At 39.8% G+C, this 22,348-nt stretch overlaps 2 long non-coding RNA genes across 3 annotated transcripts in view; one reads left to right on the top strand and one right to left on the bottom strand.

Moving 5' to 3' along the window:
* LOC128850348 (uncharacterized) overlaps nucleotides 1-10,101 on the top strand; it is a 138,585-nt gene extending 128,484 nt beyond the window's left edge. For both annotated transcript variants that reach the window (XR_008447681.1, XR_008447680.1), the window contains one exon: nucleotides 1-10,101. This is a non-coding gene — a long non-coding RNA (uncharacterized LOC128850348).
* LOC128850349 (uncharacterized) overlaps nucleotides 8,291-22,348 on the bottom strand; it is a 21,734-nt gene continuing 7,676 nt past the window's right edge. Inside the window, exons 2-3 of the long non-coding RNA XR_008447682.1 lie at nucleotides 13,683-13,781; nucleotides 8,291-8,430 (exon numbers count right to left, since the gene is read on the bottom strand). This is a non-coding gene — a long non-coding RNA (uncharacterized LOC128850349). The remainder of the gene's footprint in view (nucleotides 8,431-13,682; nucleotides 13,782-22,348) is intronic.

The following is a 22,348-nucleotide window of genomic DNA, read 5'->3' on the forward strand; positions in this document are numbered from 1 at the left end:
GTTACAGGCACCTCACATGGTTTGCAGCAGAGCGGCCTTTCCATACTGCTATGCTACCAGGAACCAGGGACAACGTTTTGCAGCAGGACAATCTATAAAGAAGAAGTATACACTGCAATATAACTGAGAATAACTGGCAGATCCCAAGAAAATCCTACACCACCTACCTGTTGTGGAGCTGTGTGAAGCTACTGAAAACTCACTCAGTTTTGGAGTAATGCATTTAATTTTATTTTCCTGCCAGAGCAAAACAGCACCAGATTCTTACACTGGTATAATCCTGCATCACAGCTGTGTAAGATGGGAAGGAAAGACATTTTTCCATTCAAATCCTGCTGGTAGGGAAGTGGAGTTCTTTGGGTCCAGATCTTAATATGAAGTTAGAGAAAGTAAATCATGAAACTATCAGTGTGGAGTAAAATTACGGAAGAGCAAGAGAGAATAGGAATTGATTTTGCTTTCACTATCTGGATTACTGGAATGTTCTTCTTGCCTCCTTTTCGTGCTGGATTGATGGGTGTGGTATACAATGTTGGACAGCCAGGGAAGACCAAGCCTGTGCTAGGAAGTCAGAATGGTCTCAGTGCAGTTCCCAGAAGAATTCAGTTTTAACTGGACTTGGAGGGAACCACAGTTGTCTCGAACCTTTAGCGGGCAGTAACAAACAGATCATTAAGAAGGTTCCACTAATCCAGAGGTATCCCTGCTCCATGGAGCAGCGTCCAGAGAAAACACATTCCCTTAAGGCTACAAGTGCTCCCTGCGCTTTTGGCCACTAGTTACCTCCTGCTAAAGAGTTGCTAAGACAATTCAAATTGATGTACTTGATCTATGCTGAAAACTGCATGATGTTCCACCATCACTGTGAGAGAGGCTAGTAGTTCTGCAAAAGCTACATCATTTCACTGAGATATTTCCCACTGCCGAAATATATTTGAATTAAATTAATTTCTGCATAAAAGATTAACTGAAGAATTTCATGGATGGCACCACAGTTAAAGTTTGGCATTCTGAATTCTCTTCTTTTTGTTTTTTAGAAAAAACATGAAAGGAAGCATAGTTCACATCCACCCTCTTTTGTTCATCCTTTTGTTAAGTATCTATATAAATGACTACCTATGAAAATGTTTATGTGATTATCACCAGCAGAAAATGTTTTCCACATCTTAAAACCAATTCTTTTTTTCCTTATTTCTTTCAACATCTGTGGTGGAGAGTGAGTGTACAAAGAAGACACTTTAGTTACGCATGATTTTTTTTTGCTTTTGTGGAGAGGAACAGTTTATTTTATGGTATTTATCTCATAATAAAGAGTTGAGGTTAACTTTGTTTCGTTTGGCTTTGATTTGTTTGGTATTGCAGATAAGGTATCTTAGCTGCTTTCTACAAAAACATATAAGATGTAATGCTGGGAAATACAGCTACTGTTCTGCATGTTTTGGGAACTAAACAAATCAGCAAGAAAAAGAGAACTTGGTCTTTATCTGCATCACAGAATATTCTGAAAGCAGTAATTGTCCACAAATTGTATAGTGAGGTGTGCAGTTTGTTCTGCTCTGGGAGCAGAGACAGATGGGCATTTGGACACCACATAGCATAAACGCATAAACAAAATCATAGAATCATAGAATCATAGAGTCATAGAATCATAGAATCATAGAATCATAGAATAGTTTGGGTTGGAAGGGACCTTAAAGGTCATGTAGTTCCAACCCCCCTGCCATGGGCAAGGTCATCCAACTAGATCCCATCCAATCTGGCCTTGAACAGCTCCAGGGATGGGGCAGCCACAGTTTCCCTGGGCAACCTGTGCCAGTGTGTCACCACTGTCATGGTGAAGAAATTCTTCCTTATGTCTAGTCTAAATCCGCCCTTCTCCAGTTTATCTGCATTGCCCCTCGTCCTATCACCTTTATGAAGCCTTTATGAACAATCCCTTTCTCACGTTTCTTGTAGCCGCTTCAGGTACTGGAAAGTCACTGTAAGTTCTCCTCAGAGCCTTCTCTTCTCCAGACTGAACAACTCCAACCCTCTCAGGTTGGAGGGAAGGTAGTCGTAGGGAAGGTGTTCCAGCCCTCTGATCATCTTTGTAGCCCTTCTCTGGACTCGTTCCAACACCTCCATATCCTTCTTACATTGAGGATTCCAGAACTGAACACAGTACTCCACATGAGGTCTCACAAGAGAAGAATAAAGGGGCACCATCACCTCCCTCACCCTGCTGGCCACACTTCTTTTGATGCAGAGCAGGACACGGTTGGCCTTCTGGGTTTTGAAGCACATTGCCGGCTCATGTTGAGCTTCTCATCAACCAGCACCAAGTCCTTCTCTGCAGGACTGCTCTCAATCACATCATGCCCCATCCTGCATTGAAACCACAGATTGCACTGACCCAGGTGTAGGACCTTGCACTTGATGTTCGCACAAGCCAATTTTTCCAGCCTGTCCAGGTCTCTCTGGATGACATCCCGTCCTTCCAGTGTGGCAACTGTACCACTCGGCTTGGTGTCATCTGTAAACTTGCAGAGAGTGCACTCAATCTCGCTGTCTATATCACTGATGAAAATATATATGAAAATATGATGGGCCTCACCTCCCTCGACCTGTTGGCCATGCTTGTTTTGACGCAGGCCAGGGTACGGTTGGTCTTCTGGTCTACAAGCAAACATTATCAACTCATGTCGAGCTTCTCATTGACCGGCTTCCCTAAGTCCTTCTCTGCAGGGCAGCTCTCAATCACATTCCCCATCATGCACTGAAAACAGGGATTGCCCCAACCCAAGTGTAGGACCTTGCACTTGGCCTTGTTGAACCTCTTACGGTTCACACAGCCCCACTTCTCCAGCCTGTCCAGGTCTTGCTGGTTGACATCCTGTCCTTCTGGTGTGGCAACTGCACCACTCAGCTTGGTGTCATCTGTAAACTTGCCGAGGATGCATTCAATCTCTCTGTATATATCACTGATGAAAATGTTAAATAGCACTGATCCCAGTACAGACCCCTGAGGGACATCACTTTTCATGGATCTCCATCTGGACTTTGAGGCATTGACCACTACTCTCTGAATACGACCACCCAAACAGTTTCTTATACACCTTATCGTCCACCAATCAAATCCATATCTCTCCAATTTAGAGAGGAGGATGTTGTGGGGGACCATGTCAAAGGCTTTACAGAAGTCCATATAGATCACATCCATTGGTTTACTCATGTCCACTGCTGTGGTTACGCCATCATAGAAAGCCACCAGAAATCCTTGAGAGGAGGCGTCAACAGGAATGTAAAATAAGTAAAATTCTGACTCAGGTTATTTCTGATTTTTCTTCAAGTATTCATCAATCATCCACAGCTTCTGAGTAATTTAAATAAAGCACATTAAGCTCATGCACTCTTTCTAGTCTATGTTTCCTTCGTGTTGGTGTACAGTTCTTGAGTCCTGAAGTCCAAGCAGGGATAACACAGGAAGCACTCAGAAACTGCTAATTTATGCGCTTCTTCAGCGATATGCATTAACCTGGGCATTAACCCATGATGAATCTGAGCATCTGACTGGGTTCTTCAAGTTGTAGCAAGTCTACTGAGATGATGTTGAGTTAAAATAAATGGAAGACTAAACAGGTTCAAAATATCCTTGAGATGCATGAACCGACACTACATGAAAATATTTATCTATTTGCTTGCTGACCAAACTGTCTATTTTATGTGGGATTTAACAGCAACTATTACTTGGACACTTCTGTTATTTACCTGTTGCATCATGTACTGGAAATGCAGCTCTTCTATTAAATTCCTACTCTCTTGCCTTCTTGCTTGCTTTCTTGCTTTTGGCACCATAGACCTCAATGGACAAATAAATAATTGAAATTCTTTCTTTCTAAACATATATAAACTTCAGAAACGGCCTGACCTGCAGCCAGTCATGATTTTGAAATTGAACTCAACAGGGAAAAGCCTTGATCAGTAACTAAATAATGTTTTCCTTATTATTCAATGTTTATAAGTTATATCTTAAAATTAAAACCCAGTTTGTTTCTGTGAATGTAGTCATATATTTCATGTTATGTCTTGCTGGCTCTTCAGAACACTTTTTCTACCAACACAACTCAGATTTTGATGTAATTAATGTGTATGTCTTTCCAAATTTTCTAATAAAATAAACAGCCCTTATTGCTTAAACAATTCTCTTTGGTTGGAATTCTAATTAAAATCTCTACATTATTTTAAACTCCCATTTCTAGGCCTTTCAGGAAGTTTAGCTGATGAAAAGGGTCCTCTTTTTGATCTTAATCTATTTCAATCTAGGTATTATGATAATGGGTAAAGTCTAAAATTTTCTAGAGCACCTTTTAGTAGTGATAGAAGAATTAAAAATAGCACAGCACTTCTTAATTTTAAATAATATTTTCTTAAAACATTTGGGATCATGCAATGTATTAGCACAACACATTCATGACTGTTTCTAGTATAAACGGTTCTGAGATCTGTGGATTTATTTCTGTATCACAGATGTTTTAGAAAGAGTGTTTAAACCTTCATGGTGGCAACGGTGGAGTACAAGCAGCCTTTGGCATCACTTCTTCGCAGCCCAGGAAGAGCTAAACTCTGCTCAGTGCTCATTTCACAGAGAAGGGAAGCAGGGTAGACTTTCAGTGGATGGCAGTGCTGACAGTCTTGCTTTCTTACCATTAAACTAATGAGTGGAATTAACGACTGGTGCACTGAGCAAGGTCTGTTTAAGCCCAAGTCCAGCTACATTTCCATGCAAAGGACTGTTGAGAATATCAGCCAAACTGCAGGCCTTGGTCAGGAAAGAAAGAAAATCTGCCCATGAATGACCATCCTACTCCTCATTAAAGCCATGTCTTTTCCTTGACCTTTAAATGCTCAAGCTAATGCCACCACAGCACTGAGCAAACTATAAACTGTGATGGCTAAAGGGATGATGAGCCTTGCTTCCACTTCAGGAGAGAGAAAAGAGAGGACCAAACTGTGACCCTAATATGTACTGCCTCTTCAGAACTTCATAGGGAAGGGGCATCCCTGACTTCCCTGGACAAGCTGTGCCAGGGCCTCACCACCCTCATCGTGAAGAATTTCTTCCTAATGTCTAATCTAAATCTCCCCTCTTCCAATTTAAAGTCATTCTCCCTCATCCTATCACTCCAGGGCCTTGCAAAAAGTCCCTCCCCATCTTTCCAGTAGACCTTTTCAGGTACTGGAAGCTGCTCTAGGGTCTCCCCAGAGCCTTCTCTTCTCCAGGCTGAACAACTCCAACTCTCTCAACCTGTCCTCATATCAGAGGTTCTCCAGCCCTCTGATCATCTTCATGGCCTCCTCTGGACACATTTCAACAGTTCCATCTCATTCTTATGTTGGGGATTCCAGAATTGGAGTCACCTCCCTTGACCTGCTGGCCACACTTCTTTAGATGCAGCCCGGGATACAGTTGGCCTTCTGGGCATCTTTCATGACAGCTCATTTAACCTTGTTTGCTTAGGAATAATTCATGGGATGAGTGACTCTGGCTCCAGATTTGTAATGGATATTGCGCAGCAAAAAGCAAAAAGGCAAAGAGCATGAAATTTGTGCCTTAAGTGTATGTACACAGTAAAAGTACTTAAAGGCAAAATTAGTCCTGCTTTATGTAACAGAAAGCTGTAAGAGAAAAGTGCGTGGATCTGCAAAACTGATCACCAGCCTGCTAGGCAGAGGAAAGCAGTACCACCAATATGAAGCAAGATGCAATCATTTAGCCGTAGAATTTACTTCCATTTCATGACACTGCACCATATGAATCAGCCCCAAACCACTCATGTTTGCATTTCCCTGTTCATGGCTGTTTTTATCCTTGTGCCAACGGATTGAAGAGTTAATAAAATGTCACTGATATAAGAGGCCATTTCACAGCTAAGCACAGTAATTCGATGTGGGACATGGCATGAACACCAAGGAGGCATTTAATGAGGTGGATTTCTGGATGTACTCTTTGAAGGATATTTGAAGAATTATTTGATTGCTTTATAGAATGCAGGAAACAATAAACTCAATGCGGCACTAGTGTTGGCTCTCACAGTTGCATTCAGCTCAAACATTGCCATTCCATTCAGAATTACAAATTGATATTGATACTTAATGACCTAATATAACGTAAATGTTCCTGCATATTTTGCATAGCAAGATGCTCAGAAAAATGGCATTTTCTTCAGCCTAAACATTAAGAAGATAAGACTTGACTCTGCTTATTCTTATTAAAACAACTGCAGGCTTCAACAGTCCTAAGAATGTCAAAAATATTGTGTTTAAACCGTACAGAACTGCAATTGAAATACATCTCACACCAGATATATCTTTACATTTGATCTTCTGACAGCAGGTATAGAAAAATACATTTAGAAACTGTCAATATTATGTGTATTGTTTTTATTTAAAAGAAACAAGCTGGTGTAACTGGCTTTGCATGTCAATGTGTGGATTTTGGCGCCTATCACTCAAGGACAATGTTCATCTCAGCTTCTAAATCTCAGCATGTAATGTACAGAATTCAATATTTAGCCTGATTATTCTTGGAAGAGCAAGAAATCATAGATATCAAACTACATTGGACTTGACTGTGCCACTGGAAACAGTGTGGTTTTGTGTTAATCTTGTGGCTATCAATGGGTACAATTCAAATCAGATATCCTAAGTAACAACAGGAAAAATAAAAAGTAGATGTTCCTTTTTTTTTCAATTGAATATCTGCAATCGATACAATTATTTAGTTCTTTCTTGGCATTATTCTTCATTTCCCTTCACACTAATAAAAAAAGTAAACTATAAGCTCTGTTTTGCCTATGCCTTTCATGATGCTGCATGGATGTTATACCTTGAAGTCAATATACAAATTCTGCAGGACACGCAATTGGAGGAACACAAATTAATTCAGGGGGAAGGAAATAGAAACATGAACAAACTTTAAAAAAGGCTATTAAAAAAAATAGCTTATGTGACTTCTGCCAGACCCACCCCCTCGTTTCTGTTGGTTACTTTTTGTTTTTGAAAGCTTAAGAGGTCTCCGAGTAACTCGGTTTTCTCTCCTGATTGATGCTGTGGGTAGATGACAGCATCTGCAGTACTTTGAAGGCTTTGCTAGAGAAATGTTGGTGTTCAACTGGTATAAGTCACCAATCCCTGTCCTCCTTGACTCCTCCAAGATCACAGATAATTGTTTTAGCTAGCTGTCTAATACCTCAAGGTAAATTTCATCAACCCTGGTGATTTCAAAACAAGTAACTTAAACTAAATCTTCCCTAACCTGCTCTTTCCTTACAGTAGCTGCAATATCACCCTTTCAAGATGGCCATGACTGTTGGTTTCAGCCAAGTACTGACTGAAAACCAAATTAAACTCTTCTGCTGAAGTGTTGTTATGATGTCTTTCTGTCCCCTAAACAGTGAATCAATCCCTCCCTTTGTTTTCTGCCTTACTACTATTGCACTTACAGAACACCTTCCAGCTACTTTTCCATCTCTGGTGACACCTGAATAAGCTTTGTGCCTCAAGGACATGACAACGGCTTCTAGTGAGTTATATCCAAGGCCCGTCTGGCCCTTTAACCTGTCTCCAACCAAGGTCAATATCAGGTATTTAGGAAATAGCATAAGAACAGGGCAGGTGTATATTTACTTTTTTATCAGTGTCTTGTGGCTGACGAACATCCTGACCAAGAGGCTTCATCCTTGGATATATTAGCTGTGGGCGGACTTTTTTTCCTAGCAGTGAGTTTCCCCTATCATTTAAAAGCATTTTTTAACATGCACAATACCTCTTAGTCTGAAGATATATAGCAAACTGCACAGTCAGAAATAAGTTCCATCAGCCTGTGTTGAACTTACCACTCAAGAGTGTAACCAATTTATTCTTACTAATTTATCAGTTTTCTCTTTATGGTCCTTAATTCATTCGTGTTTTGTCAATTTACACCTCTTTAAGGTTCTGTGTGGAAGTGTTCACCCAACTGAAGCTCCCTTTGGGAAGTTAACACCACAAGACTTTATGTGTTCTCTTGCGCAAGGGAGTTTTTTGCAGTAGCGTGCATTTAGTAAATCACTGCTGAAGTCACAAGACAAGAGAACAATACCTCATGTAAGTGAAGTCAGTGAGTTCAGAACAGAGATACTGTGAATAAACTTAAAGATGCCAACTCTGACTCTGACATCGATGACCTCAACACAGATTAATTTACCCAAGAAAGAAAGAAATCATTCCATATTTAGCACCACGATGCAGCAATAAAACATCGATGAGCCAGGTGTGTAACACCAGCTTGCTGAGCAGAGACTGATGTGAAGGCATATTTGGAGAAGCAGAACTAGTTGTAGCTGTTAGTCTGACCACGGAGTTTTCACAGGCGGACATAGATGTTCCCAGACCAAGGGTTTCCTTGAACATCTATTAAGAATTAAAAAAAGAAAAGATCAGCACTGGTGCTAACTGATTCTGTATCCTCACCAGAAACAAGCACGCAAATCCCAAAACTGTAAGTCTTTTCTACATTGCTCCAAATGATGTATTCTCCACATGAATAACTGTTCCTCTCTTTTATTCATTCCAGCTGAGCGAACTGCTTATCTGGCCACATAAATGTCTTCAAGTGGCTAAAAGCCTCTGAGCTACCTACCACATACTTTGGAAGTGAAAATGAAGGAAATTCCAGGAATAGATTTCAGGCAGAGGTTGTGCCCAACCGTTATCATTTTAAGAAGAGTAGTTATTTGATTGGTTTTGCATTATGTCCCCAGACATCTCTGTGTGTGTGCACATGCAGGTATTAATAACTGGTGAGTTTATACAGAAGTCCATGTATGCCAGCAAAAACATGTGTGTATATTTACATAAGAGCTTATGTTATATAAACTCAGTTTTTCAGAATTGGAAATACAGAAGTTCTGTACCTTTATTAATGGCAGAGTCAGAGCAGTTAGCACATGCAGTTTTGCAGACATAGTTGGTGGAGTTTAGACCTTTAGAATCATAGAAACACAGAACCACAGAATCATAGAATTCTTTGTGTTGAAAGAGTCCTTTACAAGTTGTCTAGACCAACGCCCCTGCAGGAAATGGGATTGATCTCTACTAATTTGAGTTACCTAACGGTTAGGCATTATCATGTAGAGAGAGGCTCCTCTAGAAATCAAGGTTTGAAGAGGTGGGATCATTTATCATCTGGATGCTACTCAAGCACCGTCACAGCTTGCTTAAATTGGATATCTCACTTCAAGACAGTCAAAGTTAGAGGAAACAAATCTTTTTGCCAGATACTTGATTGCTCTTAGCTCAAGAAGATTATCTGAGTATGCAAATAACTGGATTGAAAAAAAAATGAGAAAGCAGGGTAATACCACTTGTGCATTGGCAAAAACGCGTTAGAGAACTGAAGAGTCCTGGCAGAGCTGGATTTTCAGCCTCCTATAACACTGATGTAGTGTGAGGTTGCACAAAATACTTGTTTTCAAAGTCTGCAAGCAATATCAGCTTTCCTTCACATGCATCTACTGCCACACTCATAATCAGGCAAAAGCAAAGAACTCTTTATTAGCAAAATGTTCGAATATTCTAATTTTAAACAAACAGTATTGATAACACTCCTCAATATATTAAAACCACTCATTAGATGGAGAAATAATTAAAATGTGCAACTCAAGGAAACAAACAATCCTCTCAACATTCTGATAATTCAGTTTTAAAGATGTACAAAAATGCACACATTTTGTCTAACGTTTTGACATTCTTTCAGATGATTGAATCAAAAGAATATCCCAAGTATCCTTTCCAAATGGTGGGAAAGCAAATGTTAACCTGCTGTGAGAAAAACCAGTCCTGCACATCAACAACATGATCTTTTGTTACATTCATCAAGAAAGCTCCAATTCCAAAGCTGTCCAGCTCTTTTTTTATAAACATTCCATATACAACACAAAATAAAACTAGCTAGGCCATTACCTCAATTACCAATGAACTTTTAAGAGACAGATTATTTAAAATATCTCATCCATGGAAAGGAATTCTGTATTTACAATCATTTATAAGGCTACACAGAAATTAACAAAAAATTTCTTCTTTATCTAGGTATGTGGACTGTGCTCAAGAGCACAGGATTACCCTTAATGGCTTCAGAAGGGCAAGCTCAAATAGGAGGGAAGAATGGAATTTTGTCTGGTTTCTTCACAGTAATTTCTGAAAGTTAAGGAATAAAACAATTGTTCAAATCTGATTTATGTCTTTGTTTATCTTTGGAAATTATTGCCTGAGTGATGCTGCACTCATATAACTGAAGACATGTTCCATGGCCTTTGCAAAAAGATTACATGAAAGACAGAAGGAAATAAAAATGCTCATTTAACATGGAGCTGTGTGTATAACTATCTTCAGTCTTTACGAGAATATTCATTATTATTTGTAGGGTTTATCTTGAAAAGCATCATTTGAGGCTTTTTTTTCTTGATGGAAACAAACGGGAAATGTTTTAGCTGTACGTGTTGTAGCTCCTACTCTATTGTGGAAACTGGCTGAAGGAATCACGAACACATAAAACAGCTGTGCCTATTAGCAATCTGTCAGATGGTTGCAGGCAATATATTACTAGTTGCTTCGAACAAATGCCCACACCCTCAATTCTTCACAGCAGTCTTGCATGCCCATTTTATGAGCAGATGTGTCATTGTAATCGCACACAATGCAGCCATTCAAGGGACCCCCCCCCCAAAAAAAAAAACAAAAAAAAAAACCCACAAAAAAAGCAACAGAAAGATCATCTTTTTAGTTGCAGCGGAATAGCAAAATTTACATCTACAATGAAATTAAAATGTTTTTTATGTGGATCTAAGGAAAAATTTGAGCAAGTATGTCTTTCCAGGGTGACTTGCCCAGGCACAGTGGCAGGAGAGATGCTTAATTTTGGAGATGACAAATGGCAGTCTGAAGATCCTTGTTTTCTCTTGCTGCCTGTGAAGAGGTCTCCTTTCTGGATTTAAGCTGGAGATCAAGGGCCTGAATCCCATTTTGGACAGATTTGCATCTATGCTAGAGAGTCAGGTACAGCCGCTCACCCAAGACAAGATTCTTGCCATCCACGCATCTGCAGCGAGGGAGGAGCTGGTCACCCCAGGCTGCCCTCGTCATTAACAGACACTTCCAGAGCGTGATTCATATGGCCTATTTTCAATGCCTAACTCTGCATGAGAAGACTTATTGCTGAGAATTATGCCTATATTTGGACAAATGATTCTCACCCCTGGTTTTCCTTTGGCCAAGGTGACATCTGATGGGTTGCAAATTTAAAAGGCATCTATAAACTTCTGCATTTTCCAATATGATTGAATGTTTCATGCTTTAAGGATTGTGAGTTGCATACCAGTCATGGTTCATGCTCTGATCTTGGTAATTTAGCTACAGATTCCAGTGGAGCTCTTGCATCAAAACCCCAGCTCTCCTCCCCCAAAGTAATTCAGTGCTCGAATGCCTTTGAACAAGCTAAAAGCAGCAACTTCCACAACAGCATCAGGCAAATACTCTTGTGGCATTTATAATGGAGAATGGGACTAGTTTTTTTACTAATGCATATTAAAAATGATATGTGTACTCATTACAGTGAGTACATAATGGAAAATTTCATATATCTATTCAGCTTTTATCCCAGAATATAATATTTCATAAAGAGAGAAGAAAAAGTGTGGGGATTACCTGTTAATTCTCAAGTATTCATACACTGCCCATCAATGCTACAGTAATTCTTAAAAAACAGCTAAGTATTCAAGAATGGGCAATTAATTAATTAATTAATTAACTGTAAACTTTTGTTGCTCTTTGTAGATTTTCTTTGTTTTGGTGATAGCACTCCTTTCTCTGGCCCATTTGTGTTTCACAATAGACTTATTTTCCACCGTTGTCTGACAATATAGGAAATACATTAATACAAATGAAAAAAAAGAACAGTTCAGTCAATGATATTTCAATCAAGGAAGCAGAGGCTGTACTTCGGAGCTGTACATAAACAGAATTTGAAAAGGTAACAATGCACTAAGCCATATTTACACAGGCATTTGTAATAATAGCTCACAAACTTTACAGAATGCTTTATTTCTATTAGCTCAATTGCACAATTGTTGTCACTTAGTATCTTACCCAACCTATAAATCTTCCTGCTAGACAAGCAATGTAGTCAATTTTGCCATCATCCTTCACGTTAAGCACACATCTCTCGCTGCTGTACTGGGAGAGAAGTAAAATCTAAGGATTCTTTAAAACCCTTTATTATTTTTTAATTCTACAGTATAGCACATTACAATTAAAATGAAAAGCCCTGCATCTGATATTGCTTGATGATCTTTACAGAAATTGTCATAATTGTGCAGAGTTTTTTAATGACTGCTTCTTGTAGAATACTTTTGGTAGTACAAGATCAAAGCAAAGCAGAGATGTCTGCTACAAGATGATAATTCAGGTAAACATACTCGGTGGTAAAAATGCAAATGCTGAAATGTGATTGACTTTGCTTCTATTTAATGTTTATTTTTCCTTCCAAAGCAGTGACAAGTCCAAATTAATTCCAGACCTGATATAAAATAAATAGAAACTACCATGAGTTAACTTGTTTACCTTTTTTTTTAAATTAACCTAGATCTTACTCAGTAAAACACTACTCAAAGGCTTCACTGAGTCAGCTTTCTATTGTGCTCCAGGAACATGAGAAAGAGCTCAAAAGTAATTAGCGTAGCTATAAGTATTTCCAAAATAATTCTGTCATCAATTAAAATTGTACAAGAGCATACCACCCCTGTTTTGTGCTTGACAGCAGCTCTGACCTCTGCGTGCATTATCATAGAATCATAGAATCATAGAATCATAGAATCATTGAATCATAGAATCATAGAATAGTTGGGGTTGGAAAGGACCTTAAAGATCACCTTGTTCCAACCTCCCTGCAATAGGCAGGGACATCCCACTAGATCAGGCTGCCCAAGGCCCCATCCAACCCGGCCTTGAACACCTCCAGGAATGGGGCAGCCACAGCTTTCCTGGGCAACCTGTGCCAGTGCCTCACCACTCATAGTGAAGAAATTCTTCACAATGTCTAGTCTAAATGCATCTTTTAATTGTGATCCATCCTCAGACTTAAACTTTTAAAATCAGTAAAATTATTTGTCTAGGAGTCCTAAATTTGTGAACTAAAAAAGCCTACAGAGTTAGACATAATCCTACATGTAGGAAGGTCTTCTTGTATCAGGCACCTGTCTTGCTCAGAGAGTGTTAGAAGGAAGGGGACTCCCTGAGACCATACGCACAAAGGTCTCTCTCTCCACAGGCTTTACCACGTAATTTAAAGCAACATGGACATCATATCACCCAGAAAAGGTGGGGAAGGAGCACAGGTAATGCTCACAAAATCCTGCAGCACGTTTTGCCAGTTTCATATAATCTTTGTTTTTTTCCTGCTATGCGTGCAGTGCTACTGCAGAGCATCATCTCCCTTCAGGTCAACTCTGGACCTTTAGGAAAGGGTGGATGAAGTGCTTAGGGACATGGTTTAGGGAGTGTTAGGAGTGGTTGGACTCAATGATCCAGTGGGTCCTTTCCAACCTGGTGATTCTGTGATTCTGTGATTTCAAAGGTGAGATGGCTGAAACCGGGTTTCCTGGACTTACGTGCATTAGGCCAAATGCTGTATGTCCCAAGAAAGCCCACTGCAGCCTGCAAGTGACTCAGATGAGGGCAACATCTCCAAGTGGCATCTTCCATAGAGCCTGCATCAACATAAAAAATAATCAATAACAATGCTACAATTAGAATCATAGAATCATAGAATCACCAGGTTGGAAAGGACCCACTGGATCATCAAGGCCAACCATTCCTAACACTCCCTTAAACCATGTCTCTAAGCACTTCATCAACCCGTTCCTTAAACACCTCCAGGGAAGGTGACTCGACCACCTCCCTGGGCAGCCTCTGCCAGTACCCAATGACTCTTTCTGTGAAGAATTTTTTTCTGATATCCAACCTGAACCTCCCCTGGTGGAGCTTCAGGCCATTCCCCCTTGTCCTGTCCTCAGTCACTTGGGAGAAGAGGCCAGCTCCCTCCTCTCCACAACCTCCTTTCAGGTAGTTGTAGAGGGTAAGAAGTAATTACCATTAACGTGTCTGTTTATTCAGACATCACAGATGAGTACTGCCATTGCCAGGATAAAGATTTCCCTGCAGAAAGCTGCTTGCTATTTACTGTGTTTACCTGTCACCCCTGTTCTGTTCTCCTACTTTGCAGAAACATTAATATTCCCTCCAAAACAGGATTCTCTCTAGATCAGAGCATGTTAGCACAAGGAAATGTCAAATAGCCTAATTCAAGTGCTTTTAGAAAACAGACATAAAATTGAGATTGTAATAGTATAAATAGAGGGGTGAAATTACACTCCGGCAGAGAGAGAAATCTAGAGACACAGAGAGAGAGAGATATAGACAGCTAGACATCCATTACATGCCTATACTGAAACGCACAATAGGAAACACAGATCTCCCCACAGCATCACACAAAACTTACTATACTAATTTTAATTTACAAGAACTACCACATCAGCAGGGATTATCACCCTTACATTTCCATCTAGTGTAAAATCATAGAAATAGAATCACAGAAAATCATAGAAATATAGATTCATAGGAAAACATAAAATGATTTTGGTTGGAAGGGACTTTAAAGCCCATCCAGTAGCAATCTCCCTGCGATGGGCAGGGACACCTCCCACTGGATCAGGTTGCTCAAAGCACGGGCAAACCTGGCCTTGAGCACTTCCAGGGATGCGGCAGGACTTCTCTGGGCAACCTGGGCCAGTGCCATCAGTGTCTTCTTGGGGAGGACAAGGCGTTTCTGGGCAATGAGGGGAGCAGCCCATGGGTAAGGCTCTTTGAGGTAGAGGAGAGCTGTCTTGGGAGTTGTCCTGGCAATGTAGGGGGCAGGACCACACTTGACATGATACCCAGCTTGCTGTACCAGAATGTACGTGCTTAAGGAAAGCACCTGTGGCAATAGCCCTTGAGCAAGAACAAAGCAGAACTAACGTGGTTGATATTTTGTACCTCATGCACAAGTATTTGTTGGTGTTTTCTGTGCTGTGTTTTTTTAATTGCTGTGTTTGTTAATGTGGCAAAGAAACGCAGCAGGGAAATTTAGGATGAAGCTGCTTTTCAGGTACAAATCCCCCCCTTCCCTTTGTAGCAGCAGGGGGAGGGACTGAGCAAGGAGGAACAGCTTGGAGATAAAAAAATATCATTTCAGGGATGTGCTTAGATATTTGCAGATTTTGAGTCAAAAGATCCACTTTAAAATGATTTTAAAAAAATAAAGGTTTGTTTATTTGTCTGTTTATTTGGGTAATTTTACTGATCTCGTGCTCAGTGCAGCCTGACGAACAACTGTGTCAAGGCAATGAAGAGAATGGTGAATTGCAAGACAAAATTTTATGAGCCAGCTTGGCTGTCAGAGAGGAGATGATGGAGAAAGGGCTGAACTGATTTCCAGGACTGTGAAACAGCAAGTGAAGGGAAGAGGATGCTGAGGAAAGACATTGTACACTGACTCTTCTACTAAATCATTAACTGCTTGCAAAAGGAGAGGAAGAGGAGAATCAGTAATTCTAGACACCAAGCATACTTTTTCAGCTTGATTTCTGTGTATTACAGTCAAGTCCAGTTTCAACCAGCCATCTACTTCAATAGTTGCTGAATTACGATCCTGATGGAATGGGCTGTTTGTTGGTAGGCAAATCACCTATTTTTGGGAAAAGGTGGATTACCATGTGCAGAATCCATATAATCCTACTCCTTAAACTACAGCTTATGTAAGTAGACAGATAAACCTAAAAATGAAAATAATGAAACAGGTTTTTCTGTGATACAGCTCCCTGGGAAGACGCACCAGTTGGGCGCAAATTATTGAACTTCACATTGGTCATTCTCTAAATGGAAGGATGCCTTCCACCCCCCAAATAAGGGTAAAAACATCTCTGGCTTAATATATGCAATTTAACACAGCAAGGCTGGAAAATTACAATGGTTTCTGGTGGCCTCTGTATCTGTTGAGCTCAAACAGATGTCTATATGAACACCTTAAATGGTGAGGTACATGGAAGAAAAGACAGAGGATTGTGTTTCCTCACAAAAGACACTCATGTCTCTAACAGAGAAATGTTCACCTCATCTCAGTCAACTCCACTTCTGCATCAACCTTCATGCATGGTTTTTGCAGTCAAACCCAATATGCGTAGAAGGGTCTTTTTTACAATTATTTGCTCTCACATAATTTTTGTTCTTGCAGAGACTCAAATTTTTAATCTATGCTTTATTACAGGCTCTGAACTGAAATTTTCTTTGACACATGATCTGATGGCTTTGGAAAGCCATATGGAGATGTGAGTCACCAGAGTCCTGTTGCCCTTCAAGATGGGTCTGGTGGTTGCAGGTGGAGAGTTGTAATGATGGTCTTTAATTACTTATATTCTGAAGAGGAAGAAAAGAGAAAGAAAAGACACTTAGTGAAAAAAAGTCAAGCAGATCTGCAAGACAAAACTGAGAGGGTCTCACCAGAAGCAGTGTGAAAACCAGCTGAAGAATGCGAGGACAGGGAGGAATATTTCCTCTTTAATATTTACCAGCTGAAAATTCTGGATAAAATAAGTAACAGAGAGACCCCAGACATTTTCTGAAATACACAGGATACACGATGAAACCTCAAATACAGATTTTATCCCTGTAAAAGTGGCTGGTCACATCAGACATGACTGACTCTGTTGTGATAAGGCTGTTCCCTGCAAATGAGCATTGGTAAAATGTTTACATTATAAGTCTGCATCCTGCATTATGGATAGGCAATATGGGCATTAAAAAAAAACCCGAACTCTTTTAAGAGTGTTTGAGATAGTGTTAAAATATTTGATAGTATTTGATAGAGACTGGTTTTTTTTCTGCCTCTGCCCGTATAGCCAAGTTCCCTAAATAATTACCAGTCAAAATACAACATGGTTAGAAAAAGCAATGAAACCCTCAGGAAATACCGAATGTAACTCTTCTGTGTACAAATATGTGTTGCCTGGAGAGTCTTACTGCAGGCTTTTTAGAGGCTAGAAGTGCATGGTGAATCCCTTTAGGAAAACCTCTTTTATAAAGACATAGAACTTCTACTTTCAACCTCAGTTAAGTTGGCAGATACTAAGATCTTTATGTCTTTGGATATGTGGAAAATTTGCAAGCCACAGAAGACTATCCTTCTCTGTGTTTGGGGCGTGCACAGACATCACCCACACCTGGGGGAAAGAGGAAATTTTCTCATTTTGAAAATGTGGAGTTTTGAATTTATTTTAACAAGTCCTGGAGGAGATGTATCTATAGTTAACAGGAAGGTTAGTTGGCCAAAGGGAAGTGTTAAATTACTGTTTAAGATTTAAAAAAAATGTGTTTTACCAGTTTATCTGTTAACTCCTGTCTCTCATACTGCACTATGAAGGCTGCGAGAAATTGACTTGTCTCTCAACAAGGACTGTTCTTAACTGACAGTTAAACATATACTTCAATTATGTGCTTGCTGCTGTGAACCCAGTTCTGAAATGCCTCACACTGCCCACAAAAATCAAGGCAGTGTGGCTGTTTTGGGGTCAGGAATGCCAAATCCCATCACAGTAATGGCCAAAGTGCAGAGCCAAGACATAAATGTCCTGCCTATGGGCTTTATCCCAGCCATATGCTTACCCCACTGACCCTCCAGGTGCTGAAGCACTCTTAGAGATAAGCAAGTCCTCAAATACCCTTCCTGAAACAGGAATACTTTCCTGAGTTGGAGTCTTCACCTATTTAAAGCAAATCTCAGCAGTATTCCAAAGATTTGTTTATGGCAAGGTATGCGTTATACATTTTAGATTAGCTGCTACTTCCCCAGGTTTAACATATTCGTCAGTCATTTCTTTTTTCTCAGATTATCTGAAAAAGGGAGACTAAACGTAGCCTGATGGATTAGTAACTCAATTGTTTGAATATTGATTATTTCTTATTAAATAAAAATAACCACAACAGTTCTAGGGATCTATACGTTCTTTGTACTGCAAGATGGAAAAAAATAACAAAGTTTCAAAAAAAAAAAAATTAAGTCTTAAAGCTTCTTCTCATATGGAGTCAAAAATGTTTTGCCCGAAGGTACCAGCTAAGGCAGACACAAGAACTGAATCAGTCTCAGCTCCCTTCCACCCACGTTCCTCCCTCAGAGTCCCATGTAATCTCCCACGGCTGCTGCTATAAGCAGAAAAATTGGTGAACTGTGGGAAGGGCTTAAATAATGTGTTCCTCTCTCTGCTAATGCAGGATTATTGTCTGCTTTCTGGTGATCTATTTTTTTCTCCTTCTGGTTAGTTGGTTTTTGAAGGGGTATAAGAAATTTCCCTTTTAAAGGGGAATAAAATTAACAGTGCAGGATGCATAACTGAGAAAATAACTTTTCTTAATAGTTTCCAAGATAACTGCAAAACAATATTAAGAAAAGGAAAAAAAAAAGAATAAAATGGTCTGAACAATTTTTTTTTAATTTTTTGAATGTAAAATATGTATCTGTTTCCTATAAAATTAGAATGGTGCTCTCATTTGCAAAAAAACTAGGAAATTGACAATTGAAATTGTTTGCAACAAATAAATTTTGATTGGATTGTTGTTGTTTTAGGCATATGCATATTTAAATAGCCATTTCTAATATTAATTAATATGACTATATTAAAGCAATATACAGAAAACTCACAAGAATTAAACAGAACCGTAAGTACAAAGGGGAAGTACATCTTTGCACAGCTGAAACTCTACGAGCACGTGACAGACTCCCCAATTCATGCAGTGACCAATAAATGATGGTCCTTGATTTCTAGGCTGCAGAAGATCCTATCATACATACATTAAAGAAACCTCAGATAAAACCTAAAGCAAACATTGTCCTTGTCATGGAAAATGATTGGTAGTCATTAGTAATGATTGGGGAGTGACTGCCAACTCATTCGTAACCCATGTCAGAAGACATAATATTTATTCATAGGCCTCCATTATATGAAATATGCCAACTATCCATAGAAAAGAAACAACTGAATTCAACTCAGCATAGGTGATAAACACAACAGGCTTGATTCAGATCTGATTTACCAAGCCTGGTCATTTTGGATTGCAGACGTTTCATTCTACTCTAAAGGCACACAGCTAATTATAGTTTACTAGCACCATGTTTACCATCATTTAATTCTATCACCTTTAGTAGAAATAAGCCAATACTATATTAGTGCTATGAAGATCAGACTCTGGCCCAAACAAGCAGTGTTATATGTAGGATTTTTAGATAAAAAGCTCCAGAATTTCTTTCACTACAGAAGGAAAAAAGGAGTGATTTTGCTATATGGTCTGCAAACATAAATTCAATCCTAGTTCCAAACAAGCTGATAAACCAGATTACTCTCTTAAATAAATGTAGCCAAAAGTGGGTATTTTATCTTAAGGAGAAGGAAAGAGATGGAGAGAATAAGTTATTTCCTTTAGGAGATCAAAACATGATGTGGAAAACAAGAAAATAAACTCAAATGGTGTTGTAATCCCCAAAGAAAAACCTTCAGTAATACTGTGCCCACAGAAGATAGCTCACAAACATGTAAATCACTTTATCCATAAGTAACTGAAGATTACAAGGAACTGATTTAAATAGTTTTACTCAAACATAAACAAACAGAATGATTGGAAAAACGGAATTATGACAGACTAGAGGTCCGGCTTGATAAAAACTCTATTAGCTGTGTGGATGTGAAGGGATTATTTTAGGAATGACAAAGAGGAAGGGAAGAAGGGAATAAAAGAGAGACAACCACTACTGGGCTATGGGGAGGCAAAGGTCAGAGGATGACTCTACACCACGGCTACTCTCATAGCTTCAGCCTTGTTATGTTAAAGCATTGCCATATGGAAGGGGCACATCATACACGTGCTCCTCAACTCAGATTAACACTCAGGAAGGCTGATGAGATTTTTATTAAAACAATGCTTGCTAGTGCACCTATGCTTGTTGCTATAATATCTGAACACTTGGTGTCTGTGTTATAGTTTATTAATTACAGCCTCCATTGGACATTTTCTTGCATGGCAATGGGAACCCTTACCTGCAAACAACAGTGAGGTTTGTAGCAGACTTTCTAGGATGAATGGGGCAGCAACCCACCACCTCAGGCAAGTGGCCTTTGTTTTATCTTATTAATTTTTTTATTTATTACCATTAGATAGCAGGTTAACCTTCCTCTCCATCCTTAGAGCTATTTCAAAATCAGTTGGAGGTGGTCCCACACAGCTTGACCCACCTAGACCACTCAGAGAGCAGGGCTGGATCGTGTGGCCCCCAGACATGCCTCAAGGTGTAAAATAGTGTATGATTCAATGGGTGAATTTAACAGGAATCATGTGTGTAATACCTCTGGTTGGTGTAATATATATCTGGTTTGTTCACATATAAAAGATGCACAACTCGCAGGGCAGTACTGCCTGTGAATTTTCTTGCTTTTCCTCACATTACAGCAGTAAACAGCTAAATTGCACCTCAGGCCATGACAGGGGCAGTAGTATTGAGCCACAAATCTTTATTGCAAGGGAAGCAGGTGAAATCACTTCATACCCAGACAAAGCTGAGCACCAACTACAAGTGCCAGCCATCCAGGCTCTGGTGCCCTCTCTGCCACCAGCAGCTGCAGTTTCTCTGCCCTTAAGAAGCTTTTTCTTTGTGATCCCACTAACAGGATAAGTCTGGCTTTGCCCTAGTATCATGTACAGTGGTATCTATCCCAGCACCCATGGCAATAGCTATCGCTCACCCCGAACCAGCACTTTTCCTTCCAGCCACCCAGTCCTGTAATTGTAATCGTAATTTCACAACCTTTTAACTTGCCTGACACACCAAGAATAAGCACTAAATCAGTCTAGAGGTTTGTGCAACCTTCAGTGCTCATCAAAACCTGGAAAATCTCTCTTTCTTTTCTTTTTTGTTTTTTTGTTTGTTGTTGTTGTGTTTGTTTGTTTGTTTGGTTTTGTTTGTTTTGATATCAGAACCTAATTTGCCCACAGTGGGAGACTTTGTGCTAAGCCCTGAGGGAGTGAGAAGAGCTGGGGCATCTTGGCTTGGAAAACCAGAGTAGCAGCTGTTTATCCACAGGTCAAGACCAGTTCACATAGAGAAGGCATAGATGCTTTCTTATACTTTAATTATCAACCTCAGAGACTTCATTTTTACAGTCAGCTGGGGGAGTGAAAGGACAAAGAGGAGAGAAAAAGATATTAAGCAGGAACCTGGGTTTTTTTTTGCTTTATAGCAACCATGTAACCACCCTGAGAGTCACAGTGACTGTAAGAGATTATAGGTCTGTGGTTAATAAGGTCTAACCAATGTCTCATAGGTTGACTTCAACTAAGACAACTATTTTAATCTGGTGGTGCTCCATTTGCAAAAGTCAACCCAAGGCTGTGGTTTTCTACCAGATTTTATCGGCCCGCAAAGACATGCTTTTGGTGAGGAGTCACCCTTTTGATATACCTGCTCCCAAACCATCTGACACAGCTCTTGAGCCCTGCAAGGCTCAAACATCTGCAGCCACACAGAATGAGAAATGCCACGTGGTGAATGCCCTTCAATCTGGGGATATTCAATGCGGCTGTGGAGATTTCTATCTCTTTCCTCCTGCTTCTGCCAGGCTAAGAAAGAACAGAGGCGATTCCGCAGTGTGACCTGTCTGCATGCATTACTGACCATGAGGTTTTCCACACAGAAGATCAGAAAAGCATATGATTCCTGGTTGTAAAACCATCACACTTGACTTCTCAGGATGCTTCATAATTAACACTATCAATTAAAGCACACAGCAAATCTGCAAGGGAAGGGTACATTCCAAAAGCAGGTGGTCTAAAAGCATGCAGGAGGACCGTGGCAGAGCTGTCCTTGGCAGAAAGCAAGTGAATTTTGCAATTAATGATGTTATCAAGAAGTGTGTTAGTGTCAATGCCTCAGTCTAATCCTAGATAGAATAAAGAAAGCATTAAAAGAAAAAACTCCAAAAGCAAAAAGATTTCCCCAATGAGCTTCCAATTTAAAAAAAAAAAGGAAAAAAGAAAAATACGGGTACAGACAGGTAAGATGAGTGAAACTGAACATTACTGCTCAGCCTGATAGGAGCAAACAAAATAGTCTCAGGGAGTATCTACATGTGCAGTTTCTAAAACTTCTTCAGCACAGTATCTTGATTAGGTCCTTCCTTCCTTCCTTCCTTCCTTC

This window comes from Cuculus canorus, chromosome Z, assembly GCF_017976375.1.
Source record: "Cuculus canorus isolate bCucCan1 chromosome Z, bCucCan1.pri, whole genome shotgun sequence".
Lineage (NCBI taxonomy): Eukaryota > Metazoa > Chordata > Aves > Cuculiformes > Cuculidae > Cuculus > Cuculus canorus.